Genomic DNA, 23,336 nt, shown 5'->3' on the forward strand with positions numbered 1-23,336 from the left:
GAATTAAGTAAAAGTTTTTCGAAAACCTGAGGATTTTCCTATCCCAAAATTAGATCACCTAAGCCGTATTTGGCACAACGTTTTGAAATTTGGGTCCTCAATGCTCTTTAACCTTGTAATTGTTTAGCTATATAACTATTACTATCTGAGCGTCACTTATAAGTCTTATGCAGACGAAACGTGCGTCTGGCGTATTAAATTATAATCCTGGTACCTTGGATTAACTATTTACACCACTGGGTCGATGCAACTGCTGATGGACGTTTCGTCCCCGAGAGTATTACCAGCTCAGTAGTTAGCACTTCGGTGCTGACATGAATATCAATTAAATGGTAATGTTTATAAATTTTCTATAACAAACTTTGAACTTTTCGAAAAATAAGGATTTTCATATCCCAGGAATAGATTACCTAAGCCGTATTTGGCACAACTTTTTGGAATTTTGGTTCCTCAATGCTCTTCAAGTTTATACTTTTTTGGCTTTATAAATATTATTATATGAGCGTCACTGATCTGATGAGTCTTATGTAGACGAAACGTGCGTCTGGCGTATTAAGTTATCAAAGGTACCAGGATCATAATTTAGTACGCCAGCGCGTTTCGTCTACATAAGACTCATCAGTGACGCTCATATCAAAATAGAATCAAAATAAGAAAATCCTTAGTTTTTCGAAAAAATTCAGAAAAACAGAAAATTTATAAAAATGACCACATAATTGATATTCATGTCAACACCGAAGTGCTAAATCTAGGTAAGGACAGTTTTAAGCGTTTACATTTGATTTAGGCAGTATATTTAACGAAGGAACAAGATAACGGTAGGTATTGTTAAACTAATCAATTAAATGCAATTAAGGCGGGTCTTTACTGAGTTTGGTTATAAACAAGACCATGATTCATAACAGTACACACACAAGTCTGCTATTGAAGGACGCAATTAGTGCCCATAGGAATACCTACAATCTGTCGATAAACTTTGTTCCCGAAACGTACATAAATATTATCAAGAGAAAATAGACAGTTTCAATCAATTTTGTTGAATGTATTTATTTATTTTGTGGTGTTTATATGTAAAGATACTTATTTGGGCTTTAGTAAACATTTTAAGTTATCTTTTATATATGGAAATAAATACCCTAATGAGTTCAAGTGACGAAACAGAGTTTAGAATGCATGAATTCATTTTAAAAGAAACCTACTCTGACAAACGCCATGTGTTGTACCAAAATATGAGGGCCTTGATGGGGTACCAGAATAAATAAACTCATCATAGATACCAGGAATAAAATTTTTATTAACGCCACACACGCGTGTCGTCTACAAAACTCATCAGTGACGCTCGAATCAATTAATGTTTAAAGGCCGAATAAAGTACGAAGTTGAAGAGCATTGATGACCAAATATTCCTAAAAGTTCCGCAAAATACAGCTAATGTAATCTATTCCTGAGGTAGAAAAACCTTAAAAAAATCAAAGTTTTGTTGACAGTTAGTATATAATTATGAGCATATCAATGATAACTCAAGTCAACACAGAAGAAATAAATCTCCACCAGAGTGGCATCGACCCAGTGGTTGTAAATAAACGCATCACAGATACCAGGATTAAATTTTATATTTACGCCAGACGCGCGTTTCGTCTCATAAGACTCATCAGAAAAGATTATAAAAGTCCTAAAAATTGACTAAAATTAACAAATATACAGACATGCTAAGACTGAAATATTTCGTTTTCATTAATCTTTTAAATTTTTTAACTTTTTCCTTGTGCATCATCACCATTCTAAGGGGGAGCAGAACATTAACTAGTAGCGAAATATTCAAAATTTCCATTGGATGTTTGAGTGCTGACATTGTTATTCTGTACCACTTACCTCGCCATAATAACACACTGAACACAGATTAATACTGGTTTTATTCTAAAAGCGATTCCATTTATAACCTGGTTAAATTGAACTTAATACTTTCGAAATCAACTAGGGAACAAACAAGTGTGACAAATACATTTTTAGGATTGATAAACAAAGGCAACAGTAGTATACCGCTGTTCGAAAGTCACAAATCGATTGAAAGAAAACAAATCTAGGTTACAAACTAAAACTGAGGTAAACACATCAATTTTAAGAGGAATAAAACGAATCAACAGAAACTCTGAAGTGCAACAAAAAACAAACAAAACAAGAGGCTTTCAAGAGCCTGAATCGCTCACCTTAAATTTTTTGCTTAAATCTTCCATCAATCATTATTTTGGGTTTTCAATTTATATAAATGGTTCTTCGATTCTGTCATATCTTCTTCAAAAGCAAAAACAACAGTGGACACAGTGAAATGTCTCGTTTGTCTCGTGTAATATAATATATGATGAAAGTATAAAAAAACATTGTATACCCCAAGCATTACATTATTGCTGTTTACAGTTTATCTACATCTATAATAATATTCAAGATAATAACCAAAAACAGCAAAATTTCCTTAAAATTACCAATTCAGGGGCGGCAACCCAACAACGGGTTGTCCGATTCATCTGAAAATTTCAGGGCAGATAGATCTTGACCTGATAAACAATTTTACTCCGTCAGATTTGCTCTAAATGCTTTGGTTTTTGAGTTATAAGCTAAAAACTGCATTTTACCCCTATGTTCTATTTTTTTTTAGCCATGGCGGCCATCTTGGTTGGTTAGCCGGGTCACCAGACACAATTTGTAAACTAGATACCCTAATAATGATTTTGGCCATGTTTGGTTAAATTTGGCCCTGTAGTTTCAGAGGAGAAGATTTTTGTAAAAGATAACTAAGATTTACGGAAAATGGTTAAAAATTGACTATAAAGGGCCATAACTCCTAAAGGGGTCAACTGACCATTTCGGCCATGTTGACTTATTTGTAAATCTTACTTTGCTGAACATTTTTGCTGTTTACAGTTTATCTCTATCTATAATAATATTCATGATAATAACCAAAAACAGCAAAATTTCCTTAAAATTACAAATTCAGGGGCAGCAACCTAACAACGGGTTGTCCGATTCATCTGAAAATTTCAGGGCAGATAGATCTTGACTTGATAAACAATTTTACTCCGTCAGATTTGCTCTAAATGCTTTGGTTTTTGAGTTATAAGCTAAAAACTGCATTTTACCCCTATGTTCTATTTTTAGCCATGGCGGCCATGTTTTTTGATGAAATGGGAACTAAAACACAAACTTTATTCTAGATACCCTAGGAATCAATCAGATGAAGTTTGGTTTGAATTGGTTCAGTAGTTTCAGAGGAGAAGATCTTTGAAATAGTTTACGACGGACGGACGACGACGGACGCCAAGTGATGGCAAAAGCTCACATTTCCTTTTAGAAAGGTGAGCTAAAAAGAACAAAACCAAAAATAAAACAAAAACGACAATGCAACACACACAGAAACAAAATATAAGATAAAGTACTGAATGGCCAAGAAATGAAGATATCAAGTAAAGATGAACTGTTCCAAAGTAATTTCATATATTATTAGTCCGAGATTACTCTGACGTCCAACGGCTGTTTTGCCAGACAAGCTGGGGCCGTGGGACGTCAGAACTCGTCCCATATCAAAAAGTGGATATTTGCCCACCCAAAATAGATGCGCTGCTTCGTCGCTTCTGGTGCCGACTGACGGCCTTGGAATTATATAAATCGGGCATCAATCTGTTCATTTTTCATTTATCTCTTCATTTATGTAAGTTTCACATACCTGCCAACCTTTATTTTCTCATCATTAGACAGTTTTCACAGTTTTCACATATGCCAATTTTTATTCATTTGTTTGACGTGTTTGAGCTTTTAATTTTGATATTTTCATGGTATTTTTCGTTATTTCACTTTTGATTCTAAATGTTATAATTAAAAAGATTATTAATCGAAAACATTTGGTAATGTACTGAAATTTGATCAAATTTAATTTAGAAAACCTATGGATTTGTCTTTGTGCATCTTCCAAATAGGTCTTTAGGTAAATGCATTGGTGGATCGTCTGAAGGTGTACATTTCAGTCCAGGTGCGCATGGGCATACATTCACGATATAATAATAATTTGTTTTTTCCGGTGAGGACTGTAACCGAAGATGACACAATGTTGAATTTTCATTCATGTATGGCAAACAGTGGTACAGGTTATTGTGTTTATCTAAGTGACTGTCTAATAAACGTTTGCCAATGATCAACGGTGCTATTGAACAACAAAATGATGGATCGACACAGTCGTCGTTCGTCTCACAGTAATTTCTGTAATACGGGGAAACATCAGAAGTCTGAAAAGTAGAAAAATACGATTTAAGCTATATCAAGCGAATTTCACTTCTTGTATGAGTAATATGTACCAAAAATAATTGATTTTAGAGTTTGTACATTTTAGAGCATTCCATAGGTGTATTTGAGGAAAACAAATTTCCATTCCCATCATCAGATGAACAATACATATGAATTATATGAAGAAAAAAAATATAACAAACAGTATGTACTTTGAACAAGGACTTTTTACTGGTATTATAATCTCCTTGATTCAAATTATAAACTTTCAGACCTTAGTTATCTTTGTTTAAAATAGTACTCAAGTTTATTGTCACTGAATTAAGGCTGAATATTGTATAGGTGTACTGAAGGAATTCAACATCTCGTTGAAAAATATGAAAGTAGAGAATGTATATCGAGAAAAATTACCGTGAAAGAATGTATAACGGTGGTCAAGTATTGCGATTGTATCTAATTTAATGAGTCTACCAAAATATATAGTTCGACATTATGATCAGTATCTGAGAAAAACAAGGTTTAATAGGACACAGTTTTTACAAAACTACAAAAAAAAAAAAACAGATTGCTCTTCGACATTTCTATAACATTAAATATGTAAACATACAATTTTTTTTCATAATTAGAATGATTAATAAACTTATTTGGTAAAATATTATTCCATTTTAATGAATGAAATGAATCTAACGTTTATCGGTGTAGGTCTAATCAGAAACTTTGCAAAAAAGTATTTACAAAATATAAAAAAGAAGAATTTAGGGTTTGTGAAAGATCCAGTTCGTGACAGATTTGATGCTACGAAAACTTTCAAATCAATATTTAATTATAGGGTAAATAGTATTTTAATTTATCATTATTGGTATATCAAATAACGGATTTACATGACTATTTCCAGTTCTCTTTTGTTGGTGAATAAGACTATAATGTCCAATGCCGTAAGCATTTAGATACATATATACTTTTACTTTATATGACAATTTACGTTCCTGAAGGGTCTTTTATCTTGTAAATCTACTTATCATATACGTTTATCATTATTTAAAAAAAGTTTAAAATCAGATAAAGTGAAAAAAGCAACAATGTTCGTTCTTATTTGAATAATTATTTCAAGTATTTCAAAGTGCCATCTATAAATGATTCGTTTTCATTATAGCTTACCTAGAAACGTAAACATTTTTTTTTTATAATATGTCCTTTAATGTAATGTTACATGTAAAAACTGCAATCATCCTGCGCCCGCCTGCCTTGTCTTCCACGATCAAGATAATGCGTAGACCGATCTTTCACGATCAATTTTGTTGAAAAATCAACACTCATTAATAATAATAAAAAAAAAGTTTCAAGAAACAAAAAAAATAATCTTACTGTACTTTTTGACACACCAAAGAATCAGTTTCAAATATGTCATTATTTATTGTAATGTGAACATTATAGGTACAAAACGTGTTTAGTTTTAGCTCACCTGGTCCAAAATTCCTATGGAGATTATGAAAATAGATTCTATACTTTGTTCGTTAAATTGATAAACAAGGTTAAGTAGATAAAGAGTATAGAAAAATATTAGTCAGACAGATCATGAGGTGTCGAGCCCCTAATAAAAATTACAGTATTTTTATAATAAGTGTCACTATGCAATGGCTTGGGCTACTGACGATGGACATAGCCATGGTCAATTAGTTAATTTTAATTGGTCTAAATAGATGTTCGAAACACCTTGTGATCTATGGAGTTGGGGTGCTGGGATAGGCTTTGACAACGATTTATTGAAATATTAAAAAAAGAAGTTAAAGTTCATGTGTCCCAAAGTTGTTTATTTGAATTAATATTAGTTAAAACGTCGCGGTTGACAATGTTTTCATAGGACAACAGTCTGCTGTAACACCCTCTCAGTAATGTGTTGTTTTTAACATGCATGATTTATCATGTTTAAGAATACTATCATTGAATGTACGATGAAGAAAAGTTAAGAAGAGTGATTAAAAATCAAACGTTTAGATACCAGTACATTTTTTGTAAATGATAACAATTGGTATGCTGTATGTATTTTTATGACATTACTATATTGAAAGAAACTTACCACTATAGAAAGATAACTGATAGTCAAGATCGTTTTTAATATTATTAGCTTCGTCATTTCAAATCAGTAATTGTACGAATGCTTATCTTGTTTTAAGCTTTTATCCTATATTATGGACATCAACTTACAATTATTGGCATTATCTGTAATACTTGTATGAAATCTGTCATGGATATATCTGGCAATCATAATATTACGATTTGTTGTCATTACGATCACGTTATACATTCAAAATATTATTCTTACAAATTCTTACATTTTGAAGGAGTCTGAATACGTAAGGTAGATGATACAGCTTCGTGTGCAAGGCCGTTCTTTGACCTTTCAGGTTGACTTTGATGGAGAGTTGTCTCATTGGCACTCATACCGCATCTTTTAATATCTATATACAGTAAACATATCCCCAATCATCCTAAAATCAAGTTTCAAAATGTTCATGTAAACTACTACTAAAAATGAAGTAAATAAACTCATCATAGATACCAGGACTAAATTTATTATACGCCAGACGCGTGTTTCGTCTACAAAAGACTCATCAGTGACGCTCGAATCTAAAAACGTTAAAAAGGCCAAATAAAGTACGAAGTTGAAGAGCATTGCGGACCAAAATTCCTAAAAGTTATTGCTAACTACAGCTAAGGTAATTTATGCCTGAGGTAGAAAATCCTTAGTATTTCAAAAAATTCAAAAATTTGTAAACAGTAAAGGAGTAAGGACCGATTTTGGCCTCAAATTTCAAGTTTATCTTACGAAAGATTTTGACCACTTTTTAAACACTTAAGTGTCTATTTCATTTGAATCAATTAATTTATGTGAAAGATTTTAACTGATATAGTCACTAAAAACAACCTGATTCAAGCTCAAATATGAAAAATCTACCAAATATGCCGAAAAATGTCACTTTTCAGATGATTTTTGTCAAAAATAAAAGTGGCCGCATCCGTGTTCATCCTCAACCTTTATATATGTTATGTATTATCATAAAATACAACTTACATTTCAATATTTAGGATGAACACGAATGCGGCCACTTTCGTTTCACACGAAAACTGTCTAAAATTTAACTGAAATGCTAGAATTGTGAAGATTTCAGTAATTTAGCATGACTTAATGGTGCTAGTACCCGATATATGTGCATTGTATTGTCAAAACAGCCCATATTTATGTAGCAGAAGCATTCTACTGTACAATAAATAACTTAAAGTTTACATTTTAACAATTTTGTAAAACTGCTATATTTTGGGGCCAAAAAGGGGTCTTACTGAACCTACTCCTTTATAAATATAACCATATCAATGACAATTCATGTCAGCACAAAAAGTGCTGACTACTGGGCTTGTGATACCCTCGGGGAAATAAATCTCCACCAGCAGTGGCATCGACCCAGTGGTTGTAAATAAACTCATCATAGATACCAGGACTAAATTTAGTATACGCCAGACGCGCGTTTCGTCTACAAAAGACTCATCAGTGACGCTCGAATCCTAAAACGTTAAAAAGGCCAAATAAAGTACGAAGTTGAAGAGCATTGCGGACCAAAATTCCTAAAAGTTTTGCCAAATACAGCTAAGGTTATCTGTGCCTGAGGTAGAAAAGCCTTAGTATTTCAAAAAGAGGAGTTCACTTACAAAAACCAATAATAAAATCAACTTTATGTGATATAAATACATTATTTTGAAAAAAAATATTTAACCAACGATCCTCATTCAGAATTGTGAATGATGATCCTTACTACCATTGTTCGAGACCACCATCACTACTGAATGTATAAAATTGGACAAATGTCAGTAGCTGAAATAAGCATTGATAATTTTACGTGTGTGTTCTAAAATACAACCGATCGATTTTATTCGCTTAAATGTCTTCCGTCAATTTCCAGGCGATCCGATTGCGGTTTACTTGGTAGTTTTTTCTCAAACGCTTAATATATAAGATACTTGGTTGTTGGGACTATATTGGTGCTAAGTATTGTTTCCATATGCAAACAAGTAGGACTGTGTTACAGGGAAGCCGAAATAAAAAATAAATTGCAAACATTTGGCAATGTACTGACATTTGATAAATTTTATTTCGAAAAAAATCTATAGATTTGTCTTTGTACATTTTCCAAATCGGTCTTTCGGATAACGCGATGGCAGGTCTGTTGAAGGTGTACATTTTAGTCCAGGTGCGCATGGGCAATCATTAGAGAAACTATGATAATTTGGCATTTCCGGTGAGTACTGTAATCGAAGATGACACGTTGTTGCACTTTCATTCTTGTATGGCATGCAGTACTGCAGGTTATATCTTTTATCCAGATGACTGTCTAAGAAACGTTTGCCAATGATGAGCAACGGTGCTATTGAACAACATAATGATTGATCGACACAGTCGTTGTTCGTCTCACAGTGATTTCTGTAATACGGGGAAACATCCGAATTCTGAAAGATAGAAAAAATACGTTTTTAGCCGTATATAGTGTTCTTCACTTCTTGTTGAAGTAATGTTCAAATGATCATAGTAACTTTTCTAAGATGTTTTATTTATAACTGTGTATTACAAAATTTTATATATATTCCATCATAAATTGTTAAATACAAATGAATGATGAGAAGAAAAGATATAAGGAACAGTATATATACTTTCAACAAAGATTTCAATTAAACTCAAGGTACTGAGTGGCACGTCATGACAGCATGCTATCAACGTTAGATTTTCAATAAAAAGTTCAGCAGTCCAATTGATAAGACTACCAAAGTTTAGCAATGTTCACTCAGCCTACAACAAACTGAACAGGCTTGAAAAGATAACACTTTTATTGAAAGTCTCATATAAAAAAACCCAGATGTTGTTCTTTTATTTTGACCTTTATGAAACAATTTTATCATCAGGGTGTTATTTGTATGCCGCAAGCGTAAAAATGCAAATGAAGACTTCCAAAGTAATTGAAAGCACCGTCCGGTTATATCGATTTAAACACCAGTAGATATGAGTGTTTCAACGACGTACCGCAGCTATATATTCAACATCTGTGGATACATAGGAAATATTCAACTACGCCCAGTAATATGAAATGATAAATTTACATACTTTTCCATAATTATATACATTAATGTGTGTAATTATATTAATTTTTATGTTGAAAAAAATATAATCAGTAAAGGTTGCACTACAGCTGTTTCACAAACCACGCTTCTTGTGGGGAGATATATAATATTCAAAGATAATTAATTGTGTTTACGTACTGGTTCCAGATATAACCTCTATGCTTCATCTCGTAGAGATATAATTGGGAATGTTACCAGTAAAGATCAGTAAAAATACATAATTATTTTGTTTTGCATAAAGGTCAAATTAAACATTTGGAAAACTGAAAGTCAAGGTAGGGGTAGCACATTATTTTAGCGTAAGTTTAAACTCTAGGATATTGTAGTAAAAGTGGTACTGTTTTAGCCATAAAAGAAGTTCCTATGGGGAATTGCATTGTCGATATTTACAGAATGTAACATAAAAGGGAGTACATAAGATAGTCATTAATGACCAGCATTGTTGACGACGGACTACTTTTCCTTCGTGCCAACCGCTTGTTTTCTTCTAGTTTTTGTGGTGTCGTTTGTATCATCATTTACATGATCAATTATAGAGAGGGAAAAAAAGGAGGAATTTTGCAAAGGACACAACTTTATCATTTTGATATGTTTCATTAGGTCGTTCTTAATTGGCGAGCGTCATGGTATTCAAAAGGTTGATATATGTTTCAACATGATTTGTCGAAAATGAGTTCATACAAAGGATAAATATTCTGTGTTCATGATTTGTATATATTTAAGCTAAAATGTAGAACACTTTTTTGAGGTTATAATTGTAAAAAAGAAAAAAAGAGTCAATTGTTGTGTAAACTATGCCTTAAACAGTTGTTCAGAACAAAGACAAAGCACAATTATCTATATGAAAACTACACAGAAGCTTATTCAACTTAACTTGTTGGCGTTCCAATATCGACATTATTAACTTATCATTTGTATATAATTAATAGCCATGTTATAATCATGCAAGAAGGACGAAAGATACCAGAGGGTAGTCAAACTCGTAATTGAAAATAAACTGACCATGCCACGGCTAAAATAAAAAGACACATAGACAAATAATAGTACAGAAGACACAACATAGAAAACTAAAGACTAAGCAACACGAACCCCACCAAAAACTGGGGATGATCTCAGGTGCTCCGGAAGGGTAAGCAGATCCGCCTCCACATGTATGCAACACGTTTCAGCTAAACCACTGTCTTAATGAGTCTGTGATGCCGGTGCTCATGTCCTTCTGATTTTCTTATTGTCATATGTATTTTATCTGGATATTATATTACTAACAGAATCGAAATGTTTTAACTAAATAAGTACATAATTAAACACATTTCCTTTCTGAAATAAAAGTAGTTCAGAAACAAATATATAAATCTTTCACATGTCAACTTATTTGTGTTGCGAAGGGGATAGTAGTGGAACATCGCTTACAGATAGGCTAGTTATATCGGTTTAATGGTTAAAAATGACTTTAATTCTTTTATAACATTCAATCAAAAACAAAAAAGAAACTTACCACTATGCAAAAGCAACCAATTAACAGGATCGTTGTCAGTAGTAATTGAGCCATTTTTAAATACTAAATGCTAATCATTTGCGAACGTTTTAACCTATATTCTTGACATTGACCCTCACATATAGTGTTATCTATATATGTCTGTGATATTGAACAGTTGGTAAAAACACAATTATACTACGACATTGAAACCCTAGGTTTTGTTTTGGTAATCAATTTTAGTAAAACTAGTATAGGTGATGACAAACTTTGTTCCTTCTGTATTACCTGTAGCTTAGATTAACATGTTTCACATCTTCTATATAATTCGTTGTCAATTCTTTTTTTTTAGATTGGCATTGATGTTATATACTCCTTATTACTATTTTTATTTTTGATAGTCCCTTAACACTCTATATGTAGAAGGACTTGTTGATACTAGCATATTTCATGGAAACTACAGGTTGACCTGATTATGGAATATGGTCACCTTGGTTAGTCATCGTCCGACTAACAGTATAAAGTGTGTTATCTATTAGGCTGCGTGGAATTTATAAATCCGAGGTCCGAAAATATAAGGGATGCACGTTGTAGAGCTGACACGATCTCGGCACGAAAGAGAACTCTAAGTTTGAGAGGTGTATGTTGCAAGGCATTGCATCAAACACATCATCGTTTTCTTCCGGGAGCAGTTCAAATTTTCCAACTATCTTCATCCCTGTCGTCAAACCTTAGAGAATCAAGCTATTGTAATAATTGTGAATAATTTTTCGTTCTCAATATGCATGTCATAATTACCACAGAACGTTAAGCAAGAAACTATCAACTGTCGAATTGCATTTTATACATATGTGTACCATGTTATTGAACCATTATCATTACTGTTTGTAATGCAAAATATTATTAGAAAAAGAAACATCATTTCCTTAATAAATGCAATTCCCTTATTAAGAACGGTGAAAATAAGATGTTGTAACTTACATTATGTATACAATTTAAGTTTATTTTCTTCTTTCAATAGAGAAAAAATATTTGACATATACACCTTTTTTCCAGTATTCCGCATTTTAATCCTAAACAAACAAAAATAGAAACAAATAGGCTAACTATTGAGGGAGCCGTGGTGTAGTTGTCAACGTATCAGACTACAAACACAACGGTTCCTGGTTCGATCACCGTTCCGACGAGAAAAATTGAGGGACTCGTGTCTCGCTTGACATCATTTGTAAATATGGTCTTGAGAAACGATGTTTGTCCATCGGAAGGGGACGATAAATGGCTGACCCGTGTTAAGAGAGAACAACATCTCTTGTACGTAAAAGGCACACTTATAGATATCGATAAAGAGCCCCGCAAAATGGAAAGGGATTAATATAAGTTATAATAACTTGTTTTCCAATCCGCTATAAATAAATATGTTTAAAAAGACTATTGCTTCTATTAATAGGAATGGCTAAAGAATAATCAACTGTGCTCTTGGGTATTTATCTTACATACATGAGCTTAGTATGCAGTATGTGACGAATGAATAAACTCAATATCTGGACAGGTAGTAAACAACGTCTAATTTGTTTGATTGTGTTATATCAGCTCAATATAGTTACATACTACACAACACAACGATAACAAAAGATATAGTGCCGTTAACAATATAGATAAATAAAAACCGCTCTAAAAGTAGCGTTAACTTTTAACGTAATATTAAACTGACTCTAAATCACCGACATAATTGGGCCAATAGATAAAATCGATAACGGCAAATGTGAACTATTTCCGGAAACTTTTTCGTTCCAAACAAGCCAGATAATACATATGTCACATATTGATAAATTTCATATATATACTTATTTATTTACTGTTCAAAATGAAATATTTATAATATAGTTTAGATAAATTGAAATGTATTATTGTTAAACCGAGAGAAATACTGGATTTCTTGTAAAAATAAAGAGATCCTTCACTAGAATGCTGGACTAGTGAAGTTAATTGTTAACAGCAAGCAATATATTGTTGAATATTTTGTGTATAATTGTCTTTGTACATTTTCAAAATAGGCCTTTAGGATAATGCAATGGCAGGTCTGTTGATGGTGTACATTTCACTCCAGGTGCACACGGGCAAACATTAAAGAGATAATGATAATTTGGTATTTCCGGTGAGTACTGTATTTGAAGATCACACCATGTTGCACTTTCATTCTTGTATGGCAGCAATTGTGCAGCACATGATCTTGATGTACGTCTAACAAACGTTTGCCAATGATCCACGGCGCAATTGAACAACATAATGATCGATCGACACAGTCTTTGTTCTTCTCACAGTATTTTTTCAAATACTGGGAAACATCAGAAGTCTAAAGACATAGCTTAGCACTTTCACTTCCTGCTGAATTAATTTTCAAATAATCATATTGCTATTAGAGTGTTTACATTTTACAGATATTTATTATTCAGTTGTATTTTTATAGAATTTCGTTATATTTCCATCAAATGTTTAACAATAAAAATAGATCTTCTGACAAAAGAACGAAAATTAGAAATTTTATACTTTCAAAATTATGTTAATCTAGAAATAGTTTGTTTGTGTGTGTGGCGAAGAGAACGAGGCAGATAATAAGTGACAGACAAAAAAAAACCAGGATGACATTTTGTGTTTACGCCAGACGCGCGTTTCGTCAACAAAAGACACATCTGTGACGCTCGAATCCAAAAATGTTAAAAAGGCCAAACAAAGTATGAAGAACAAACTGATTATAAAGACTTAATGAATATAAGTGCTTTTATTTTGTGATCTTGTATAACATTTAACCAATAAGAAAGAGAAACTTACCACTGTGCAACTATATCGAAGGAATTAGGTAAGAGCCTCACTTGAACTTTTGAAATACTGAGGAAATTCTACTTCAGAAATAGATTACCTTGGCTGTATTTGGCAAAACTTTTAGGAATTTTGGGTCCTCAATGCTCTTCAACTTTGTTCTCTATTTTGCCTTTTGACTTTTGATTCGAGCACTACTGATGAGTTCTTAGTAGACGAAACGCGCGTCTGGCGTAAATACAACATTTCATTCTAGGTAACTATGATGAGTTTATTTGACGATATTACAATAATAATTTGAATAAATGACGAAGAAAAAAATATATTGCGCCCCGAAAAAAACGACAATCATTGTTATATCGATAAAGATTAACTTCGTTTCACCTGTATTATCAATAGATATATAAATAAGTTTCGTATCTTCATTTTTGATACCCTTTCCTTATTTTCGAATATCCAAAAAAATATGCTGACAACTTATTTAAATAGATAAGCTTTAATATTGTTTTTACTTTATAAAATTGTTTGTTATTTCTTCTTTTTTTAATTTTTTTTATGGTATATAAATATATACTAAAAGATAATCCTGGTACCTTTGATAACTATTAGCAGAACCCAACTCCTCTCCTTAGAATTAAGTAAAAGTTTTTCGAAAACCTGAGGATTTTCTTATCCCAGGAATAGATCACCTAAGCCGTATTTGGCACAACTTTTTGGAATTGTGGGTCCTCAATGCTCTTTAACCTTGTAATTGTTTAGCTATATAACTATTACTATCTAAGCGTCACTTATAAGTCTTATGCAGACGAAACGTGCGTCTGGCGTATTAAATTATAATCCTGGTACCTTGGATTAACTATTTACACCACTGGGTCGATGCAACTGCTGGTGGACGTTTCGTCCGCGAGGGTATTACCAGCTCAGTAGTCAGCACTTCGGTGCTGACATGAATATCAATTATATGGTAATGTTTATAAATTTTCTATAACAAACTTTGAACTTTTCGAAAAATAAGGATTTTCATATCCCAGGAATAGATTACCTACCCGTATTTGGCACAACTTTTTGGAATTTTGGGTCCTCAATGCTCTTCAAGTTTATACTTTTTTGGCTTTATAACTGTTATTATCTGAGCTGACTGATCTGATGAGTCTTGTGTAGACGAAACGTGCGTCTGGCGTATTAAGTTATCAAAGGTACCAGGATCATAATTTAGAACGACAGCGCGTTTCGTCTACATAAGACTCATCAGTGACGCTCATATCAAAATAGAATCAAAATAAGAAAATCCTTAGTTTTTAGAAAAAATTCAAAGTTTTATAAACAGAAAATTTATAAAAATGACCACATAATTGATATCCATGTCAACACCGAAGTGCTAAATCTAGGTAAGGACAGTTTTAAGCGTTTACCTTTGATTTAGGCAGTATATTTAACGAAGGAACAAGATAACGGTAGGTGTTGTTTAACTAATCAATTAAATGCAATTAAGGCGGGTCTTTACTGAGTTTGGTTATAAACAAGACCATGATTCATAACAGTACATACACAAGTCTTCTATTGAAGGACGCAATTAGTGCCCATAGGAATACCTACAATCTGTCGATAAACTTTGTTCCCGAAACGTACATTAATATTATCAAGAGAAAATAGACAGTTTCAATCAATTTTGTTGAATGTATTTTTTTATTTTGTGGTGTTTATATGTAAAGATACTCATTTGGGCTTTAGTAAACATTTTAAGTTATCTTTTATATATGGAAATAAATACCCTAATGAGTTCAAGTGACGAAACAGAGTTTAGAATGCATGAATTAATTTTAAAAGACACCTACTCTGACAAACGCCATTTGTTTTACCAAAATATGAGGGCCTTGATGGGGTACTAGATTAAATAAACTCATCATGGATACCAGGAATAAAATTTTTATTAACGCCACACGCGCGTGTCGTATAAAGTACGAAGATGAAGAGCATTGATGACCAAATATTCCTAAAAGTTCCGCAAAATACAGCTAATGTAATATATTCCTGAGGTAGAAAAACCTTAAAAAATTCAAATTTTTGTTGACAGTTAGTATATAATTATGAGCATATCAATGATAACTCAAGTCAACACAGAAGTGCTGACTACTGGGCTGTTGATACCCAAGGGAAAATAAATCTCCACCAGAGTGGCATCGACCCAGTGGTTGTAAATAAACGCATCACAGATACCAGGATTACATTTTATATTTACGCCAGACGCGCGTTTCGTCTCATAAGACTCATCAGAAAAGATTATAAAAGTCCTAAAAATTGACTAAAATTAACAAATATACAGACATGCAAAGACTGAAATATTTCGTTTTCATTACGACTATATGTTTAAACAGTATGAATGCATTAATCTTTTAATTTTTTTTTACTTTTTCCTTGTGCATCATCACCATTCCAAGGGGGAGCAGAACATTAACTAGTAGCGAAATATCAAAAATTTCCATTGGATGTTTGAGTGCTGACATTGTTATTCTGTACCACTTACCTCGCCATAATAACACACTGAACACAGATTAATACTGGTTTTATTCTAAAAGCGATTCCATTTATAACCTGGTTAAATTGAACTTAATACTTTCGAAATCAACTAGGGAACAAACAAGTGTGACAAATACATTTTAAGGATTGATAAACAAAGGCAACAGTAGTATACCGCTGTTCAAAAGTCATAAATCGATTGATAGAAAACAGATCTAGGTTACAAACTAAAACTGAGGTAAACACATCAAATATAAAAGGAAAACAACGAATCAACAGAAACTCTTAAGTGCAACAAAAAAAAAAAAAAAAAAGAAAAAAAAAGAAAAAAACGACAATGCAACACACACAGAAACAAACTATAAGATAAAGTATTGAACATGTTGAATGGCCAGGAAATATCACGAAGATATCAAGTAAAGATGAACTGTTCCAAAATAATTTGATGTATTATTTAATTAATCTTATCCACAGTGTTGTCTTATTTCTAGAGGCTTGAAACAGACTGTTCACAAACGAAACTGAAATACGAGATGATTAGTTCTACTCAGTGTATTTACTGTCATTACTGCATTTTGATAGATATGAAAAGTTAACATTGTGCTGTTTTGATATTTAAGGTTATTATTCTTTTATTTTTTTTGTAGTAAAAGTATAATATGTATTCATTTCTGTATAACTTAAATGGGCATTGGTAATTTGAATTTGTACTTAAATTGGCTAATATTTAATCACTAAAAGTTTTTAGGGTCTAAAACGTCTGATTTTGTCTGGTACTTATTTTCCTTGCAATCCAATTTTAATAAGATTTATTACTACACTGTATGTTATTTTTATAAAAATTTAAGTATTAAGTACAACTGATGGGTTGGGTTTACATTTTTGCTCGAAATTGTTTCAATATGCAAAAATGATATGAATGCGTTACAAGAGAGAGGTTAAGCAATCTATAAAACTAGGTTTATTCCACCATTTTCTACATTGGAAAATGCCTATACCAAGCCAGGAATATGACAATTTTCATTCATTTGTTTGACGTGTTTGAGCTTTTAATTTTGATATTTTCTTAAGGACTTTCCGTTTGGAATTTTCCTTGGAGTTCCGTATTTTTCGTTATTTCACTTTTGATTCTAAATGTTATAATTAAAAAGATTATTAATCGAAAACATTTGGTAATTTACTGAAATTTGATCAAATTAATTTAGGAAACCTATGGATTTGTCTTTGTGCATCTTCCAAATAGGTCTTTAGGTAAATGCATTGGTGGGTCGTCTGAAGGTGTACATTCCAGTCCAGGTGCGCATGGGCATACATTCACGATATAATAATAATTTGTTTTTTCCGGTGAGGACTGTAACCGAAGATGGCACAATGTTGAATTTTCATTCATGTATGGCAAGCAGTGGTGCAGGTTATTGTGTTTATCTAAGTGACTGTCTAATAAACGTTTGCCAACGATCAACGGTGCTATTGAACAACATAATGATGGATCGACACAGTCGTCGTTCGTCTCACAGTAATTTCTGTAATACGGGGAAACATCAGAAGTCTGAAAAGTAGAAAAATACGATATAAGCTATATTAAGCGAATTTCACTTCTTTATGAGTAATATGTACCAAAAATAATTGATTTTAGAGTTTGTACAGTTTAGAGCATTCCATAGGTGTATTTGAGGAAAACAAATTTCCATTCCCATCATCAGATGAACAATACATATGAATTATATGAAGGAAAAAAATATAACAAACAGTATGTACTTTGAACAAGGACTTTTTACTGGTATTATAATCTCCTTGGTTCAAATTATAAACTTTTAAACCTTAGTTATCTTTGTTTAAAATAGTACTCAAGTTTATTGCCACTGAATCAAGGCTGAATATTGTATAGGGGTACTGAAGGATGTCAACATCTCGTTGAAAAATATGGAAGTAGAGAATGTATATCGAGAAAAATTACCGTGAAAGAATGTCTAACGGTGGTCAAGTATTGCGATTGTATCTAATTTAATGAGTCTACCAAAATATATAGTTCGACATAATGATCAATATCTGAGAAAAACAAGGTTTAATAGTACACAGTTTTTACAAAACTACAAAAAAAAAAAACAGATTGCTCTCCGACATTTCTATAACATTAAATATGTAAACATACAATTTTTTTTTCATAATTAGAATGATCAATAAACTTATTTGGTAAAATATTATTTCATTTTAATGAATGAAATGAATCTAACGTTTATTGGTATAGGTCTAATCAGAAACTTTGCAAAAAAGTATTTACAAAATATAAAAAAGAAGATTGGTTTGTGAAAGATCCAGTTTGATGCTACGAAAACTTTCAAATCAATAATTAATTATAGGGTAAATAGTATTTTAATTTATCATTATTGGTATAGCAAATACCTGGTTTACATGACTCATTCTAGTTCTCTTTTGTTAGGGAATAAGACTATAATGTCCAATGTCGTAAGCATTATAGATACATATATACTTTTACCTTATATGACAATTTACTCTCCTGAAGGGTCTTTTATCTCGTAAATCTACTTATCATGTACGTTTTTAATTATTTAAAAAAAGTTTAAAATCAGATAAAGTGAAAAAAGCAATAATGTTCGTTCTTATTTGAATAATTATTTCAAGTATTTCAAAGTGCCATCTATAAATGATTCGTTTTCATTATCGCTTACCTAGAAACGTAATTTTTTTTTATAATGTGTCCTTTAATGTAATGTTACAAGTTAAAAAGTGCAATCATCCTGCGCCCGCCTGGTGGCCTTGTCTTTCACGATCAAGATAATGCGTAGACCGATCTTTCACGATCAATTTTGTTGAAAAATCAACACTCATTAATAATAATAAAAAAAAGTTTCAAGAAAACAAAAAAAATAATCTTACTGTACTTTTTGACACACCAAAGAATCAGTTTCAAATATATCATTATTTATTGGAATGTGACCATTATATGTACAAAACGTGTTTAGTTTTAGCCAAGTGAACTTTTCTCATCACTTGGCGTCCGTCGTCGTCGGTGTGCTGACCAAGTGTTGTTACTTTTTAGCCGATCCATTATCCAAGATGGCTGCCAGCGGGGACCTAGTTTAACATAGGACCCTATGGGAAATGCATACAAATGACTTCTTTTAGAGATCCACTGAATGGAATGAAACCAAACATGACATGAATGTTCCTTATGATGTGCTGGCCAAGTGTTGTTTCTTTGTAGCCGATCCATCATTCAAGATGGCCGCCAGCCGGGGGACTTAGTTTAACATAGGATCCTACAGGAAATACATACAAATGTCTTCTTTAAGTGAACCACTGAATGGAATGAAACCAAACATAGCATGAATGTTCCTAATGAGATACTGATCAAGTGTTGTTACTTTGTCGCCATTCCAACGTCCAAGATGGCCGCCAGTAGGGGACTCAGTTTAACATAGGACCCTATGGGAAATACATAGAAGTTTCTTCTTATAGAGAACCACTGAATGGAATGAAACCAAATATAGCATAAATGGTCCTTATGAGATGCTGACCAAGTGTTGTTACTTTGTAGCCGATCCATTATCCAAGATGGCCGCCAGTGGGGGACTTAGTTTAACATAGGACCCTATGGGAAATACATGCAAATTTCTTCTTTTAGTGAATCACTGAAAGGAATGAAACCAAACATAGCATGAATGTTCCTAATGAGATGCTGACCAAGTGTTGTTACTTTATTGTTATTGCAACATCCAAGATGGCCGCCAGTTTTTATATTTTTTTTTATATGATTTTAAAAACAAAGTAGAATCAGGTGAACGATACAGGCTCTCAAGTTAATCTCTAGTTAATTACTCCCATAGACTTGTGTGCGCCTTTTGTGTGTTCACGATCTGATAACAGATCTTTCACGACCCAGATGCAGTGCTTGGCAACTGTTAGTTATTCTTTCACGATTGTTGTGACTGTGACTTTGTCTACATGTCCATGATTACGCAATACAATATTAACGTAGTTTTCCCGAGTGATAGGACTTGCATTTAACCTACATATGCAACTACTTACAGAAGCTTAATGTTTGACTAGTAAATACACAGTAGTTTTTTGACAAAAATGTAGTTGATAAAAAAAAATGTAAAAACTGTCACATGCTAAAATCTGCAAAATAATATATGTGTGTCTTGCGAGGGGGTATTGGTTTAAGATCGCTGGTAGATAGTCTGTTCATATCGGTTTAATGGTTAAAAGTGACATTAATTCTGTATTTTGAGAAACTTTATAACATTCAATAAATAACAAAAAGAAACTTACCACTATGCAAATATATAAACCAAAACATAGAATCGTTGTCAGTATTAACTTAGCCATTCTTAAAAACTCAATGAACTAAATGTTAAATGCTTATCACCTGAAAACAGTATGACCTTCACATACACCCACAACCATAGTGTTATCAGTATTGCAGCGTTCACACATTTCCGATTATGGATCCCGTTTGTGACCAGACAGAGATAGGACACAAAAAGTGAAAAGTTGGGATTACTATCATCAATGATCTGGAATGTCCTATCATTGTCTGAAGGCAGCCGTATTAGAGAAATCGACCAAGCACCCCGACAGTAAAGCTGGGGTCACACATTCGCGATTTTTACTGCCGTCCTTGATACGACTTTTCCCGATTAAAAGAGGGACGAAAGATACCAAAGGGACAGTCAAACTCATAAATCTAAACCTTGTCAAAAGTCTTTTGAAGATCCTATGAATCGTGGCTGGAAATTCAAACTTTAATGCGGGGTTCACACATTGCCGATTATTGCTCCCGTTTGAGATCAGACAGCGATACGACACGAAATGTAAAAAAGTCGGAATACTATCCTTAATTATCTGGAATGTCCTATCATTGTTGTTTAAGTTCGTAACAGATTCTTACTGGTCGGTAAGGGTCCGAATAGTTCGGCGAAGCACCCCGACTGTTATGTGCGTCCCGTAACATTCGGGGAAACTCAGCCGATTTTGTTTAGTCGGATTACAATCGTGCCTATGTCGTGACAGATTCTGCTGTATCGGATCAAAATTCTAACGATGTTCTGTGTATTCCGGACGGTGTCCTGTGGAACGGGAATGATCTGGAGAAATTTTTCATTGCTGTTTTTCTGCCGATTGAGTCCAGATTGCATCCAGATTTTGTCGATTGCGAACCGTTGTTGCCAAAACGGTTCCGGAACAGTCCCGTTATTAATACAAAATTCGTCAATGATACCCACGTCAGAGTCCCGACAATTACAGAATACAATACGACTGAGACCAGACAAAGCCGTTTGCAATGCGATAGAGCGGACCGTGATAGGATTACGTTCCGATAGTACCCGATGATCCCCAGTATGCCGACAAATTTCGAACGGATAACTTCCGTCAGCGTCGGTTTACTGTCCGGTCACTGTCTGATCTCTGTCGGATTACATTCGGTAGAATCGGGACGCAGTCATGACAGACTCAGTCGAATTTTACCAGGAGAAAGATACAAATTGGATTAGAATCGGATTGAGAACGGGATTATCGGGATAAATTTTCTTGGAAACGGTTGAATATCGACGCTTCCTGAACAATATCTGATTGTTGTCGTGATCACATTATTGGTTTTACAAATTTTAATTAAAGTTTGAATTTCAATTCACGATTCACAGGATCTTGATCAGACTTTTGAAAATTTTAATCGGGAATGGTCCTGTCAAGGACGGTAGTAAAAATCGTGAATGTACGACCCCAGCTTAATTAAAATTTGTAAAAAACATTTATTGAATCACGAAAACAATCGGGCAACGTCCAAAATCAGACGTTTCCAAACGAGTTTGTCCCGAATATCCCGTTTTCAATCCGATTTGTATCTTTCACATGGTACAAAACAACCAAATATGTCCCGACAGCGTCCCGATTCAATCGATGTGATCTGACAGAGACCAGACAGTGAACCGATGCTGACAGAAGATACCCGTTAGAAAACTGTCGCCAAATTAGGTATCATCAAGTACAGTCGGAATGCAATCCTATCACAGCCTGCTGTACCGCATTGCAAACGGCTTTGTCTAGACTTCGTCGTATTATTATTTGTAATTGTCGGGACTTTGACGTGTATATCATTTCCGAATTTCGTATTAATAACGGAACTTTTTCGGAACGTTTTCACAAAGAATGTTTGCATTCGGCAAGATCGATCTGTTTGAAATCTTGACTCAATCGGCCAAAAAACAGCAATGATAAATGTCTCACTATCATGCTCGTTCCAGAGGACAACGTCCAGAAAACACAGAAACTAAATTAACAGTCGGGGTGTTTGGCCGACCTCTCCGGACCATTACCGATCCTGTATCTGTAACGAACGTAGACGACTTCTTTGAGACCATGTTAGGACATTTGAGATCAATGAGGATAATTATACGACTTTTCGTATCTTAAGCTAGGTTCACACTGCCGATCAGATCAACTCGATGATCCCGATTGTCCAAATTTCCAAGACCAAGCTCAACCAATTTCTTGACTTCACGACTTCTACCCGACCGCCATCCGACTGTACATGACCTTAACTCGACCATTCACGACTCCTTACATACTCCATCACAACAACAAAATGAAGACTTATTCGACAAATCCGATCAATTCGCGATCTTTACTCGACTAGCTAGACCAAATCAACTACTCACGATATCAGCCTGATCTCGACCAGAACAGATCGACCTGATCGTATATGGGTCGTAGGGATAATCGAGAATTGGTTGGGTATGCACATTTTTAGTATAAAAACGCCCGATTTTTTTTATTCCCTGCAGCTTCGGAGTGGGCATAAAGTGTCACCTTTGTCCGTCCCAACCTGACCCTTTGTAATGTTACATATGCTAGCTTGGGCATTATTGGTGTCCATGGACACATTCTTCGTTTATTTGGTTATATTCAGAAGAAGGTCCTAGTAAAATCATACATTTAAAATATCTACATAGAAATAAAGCAGTTGGATTTGTGGGCAAGGTCGTAAGAGCTCAGAGAGACAGGTTAATAGTTGTGACAGAGCTTGTAGAGTGCATAGAAGACAAAGAAAATGGCGTAGACATCA

At 33.5% G+C, this 23,336-nt stretch overlaps 3 long non-coding RNA genes across 3 annotated transcripts; all 3 read right to left on the reverse strand.

Annotated features, from left to right (window-relative positions):
- Positions 1–3,905: 3,905 nt before the first annotated feature.
- LOC139492440 (uncharacterized) lies at positions 3,906–6,428 on the reverse strand. Its single transcript, XR_011656841.1, has 2 exons — positions 6,350–6,428; positions 3,906–4,274 (listed from the first exon to the last, which is right to left on the reverse strand). It is a non-coding gene; the product is annotated as an uncharacterized lncRNA (long non-coding RNA).
- Positions 6,429–8,376: 1,948 nt separating this feature from the next.
- Positions 8,377–11,068, reverse strand: LOC139492441 (uncharacterized). The gene is made up of 2 exons (XR_011656842.1): positions 10,934–11,068; positions 8,377–8,772 (listed from the first exon to the last, which is right to left on the reverse strand). It is a non-coding gene; the product is annotated as an uncharacterized lncRNA (long non-coding RNA).
- A 5,616-nt stretch (positions 11,069–16,684) lies between these two features.
- On the reverse strand, positions 16,685–20,679 carry LOC139492442 (uncharacterized). Its single transcript, XR_011656843.1, has 2 exons — positions 20,543–20,679; positions 16,685–17,795 (listed from the first exon to the last, which is right to left on the reverse strand). It is a non-coding gene; the product is annotated as an uncharacterized lncRNA (long non-coding RNA).
- Positions 20,680–23,336: the final 2,657 nt, after the last annotated feature.

The sequence above is a fragment of the Mytilus edulis genome, chromosome 10 (genome assembly GCF_963676685.1).
Source record: "Mytilus edulis chromosome 10, xbMytEdul2.2, whole genome shotgun sequence".
NCBI classification, from domain to species: Eukaryota; Metazoa; Mollusca; class Bivalvia; order Mytilida; family Mytilidae; genus Mytilus; species Mytilus edulis.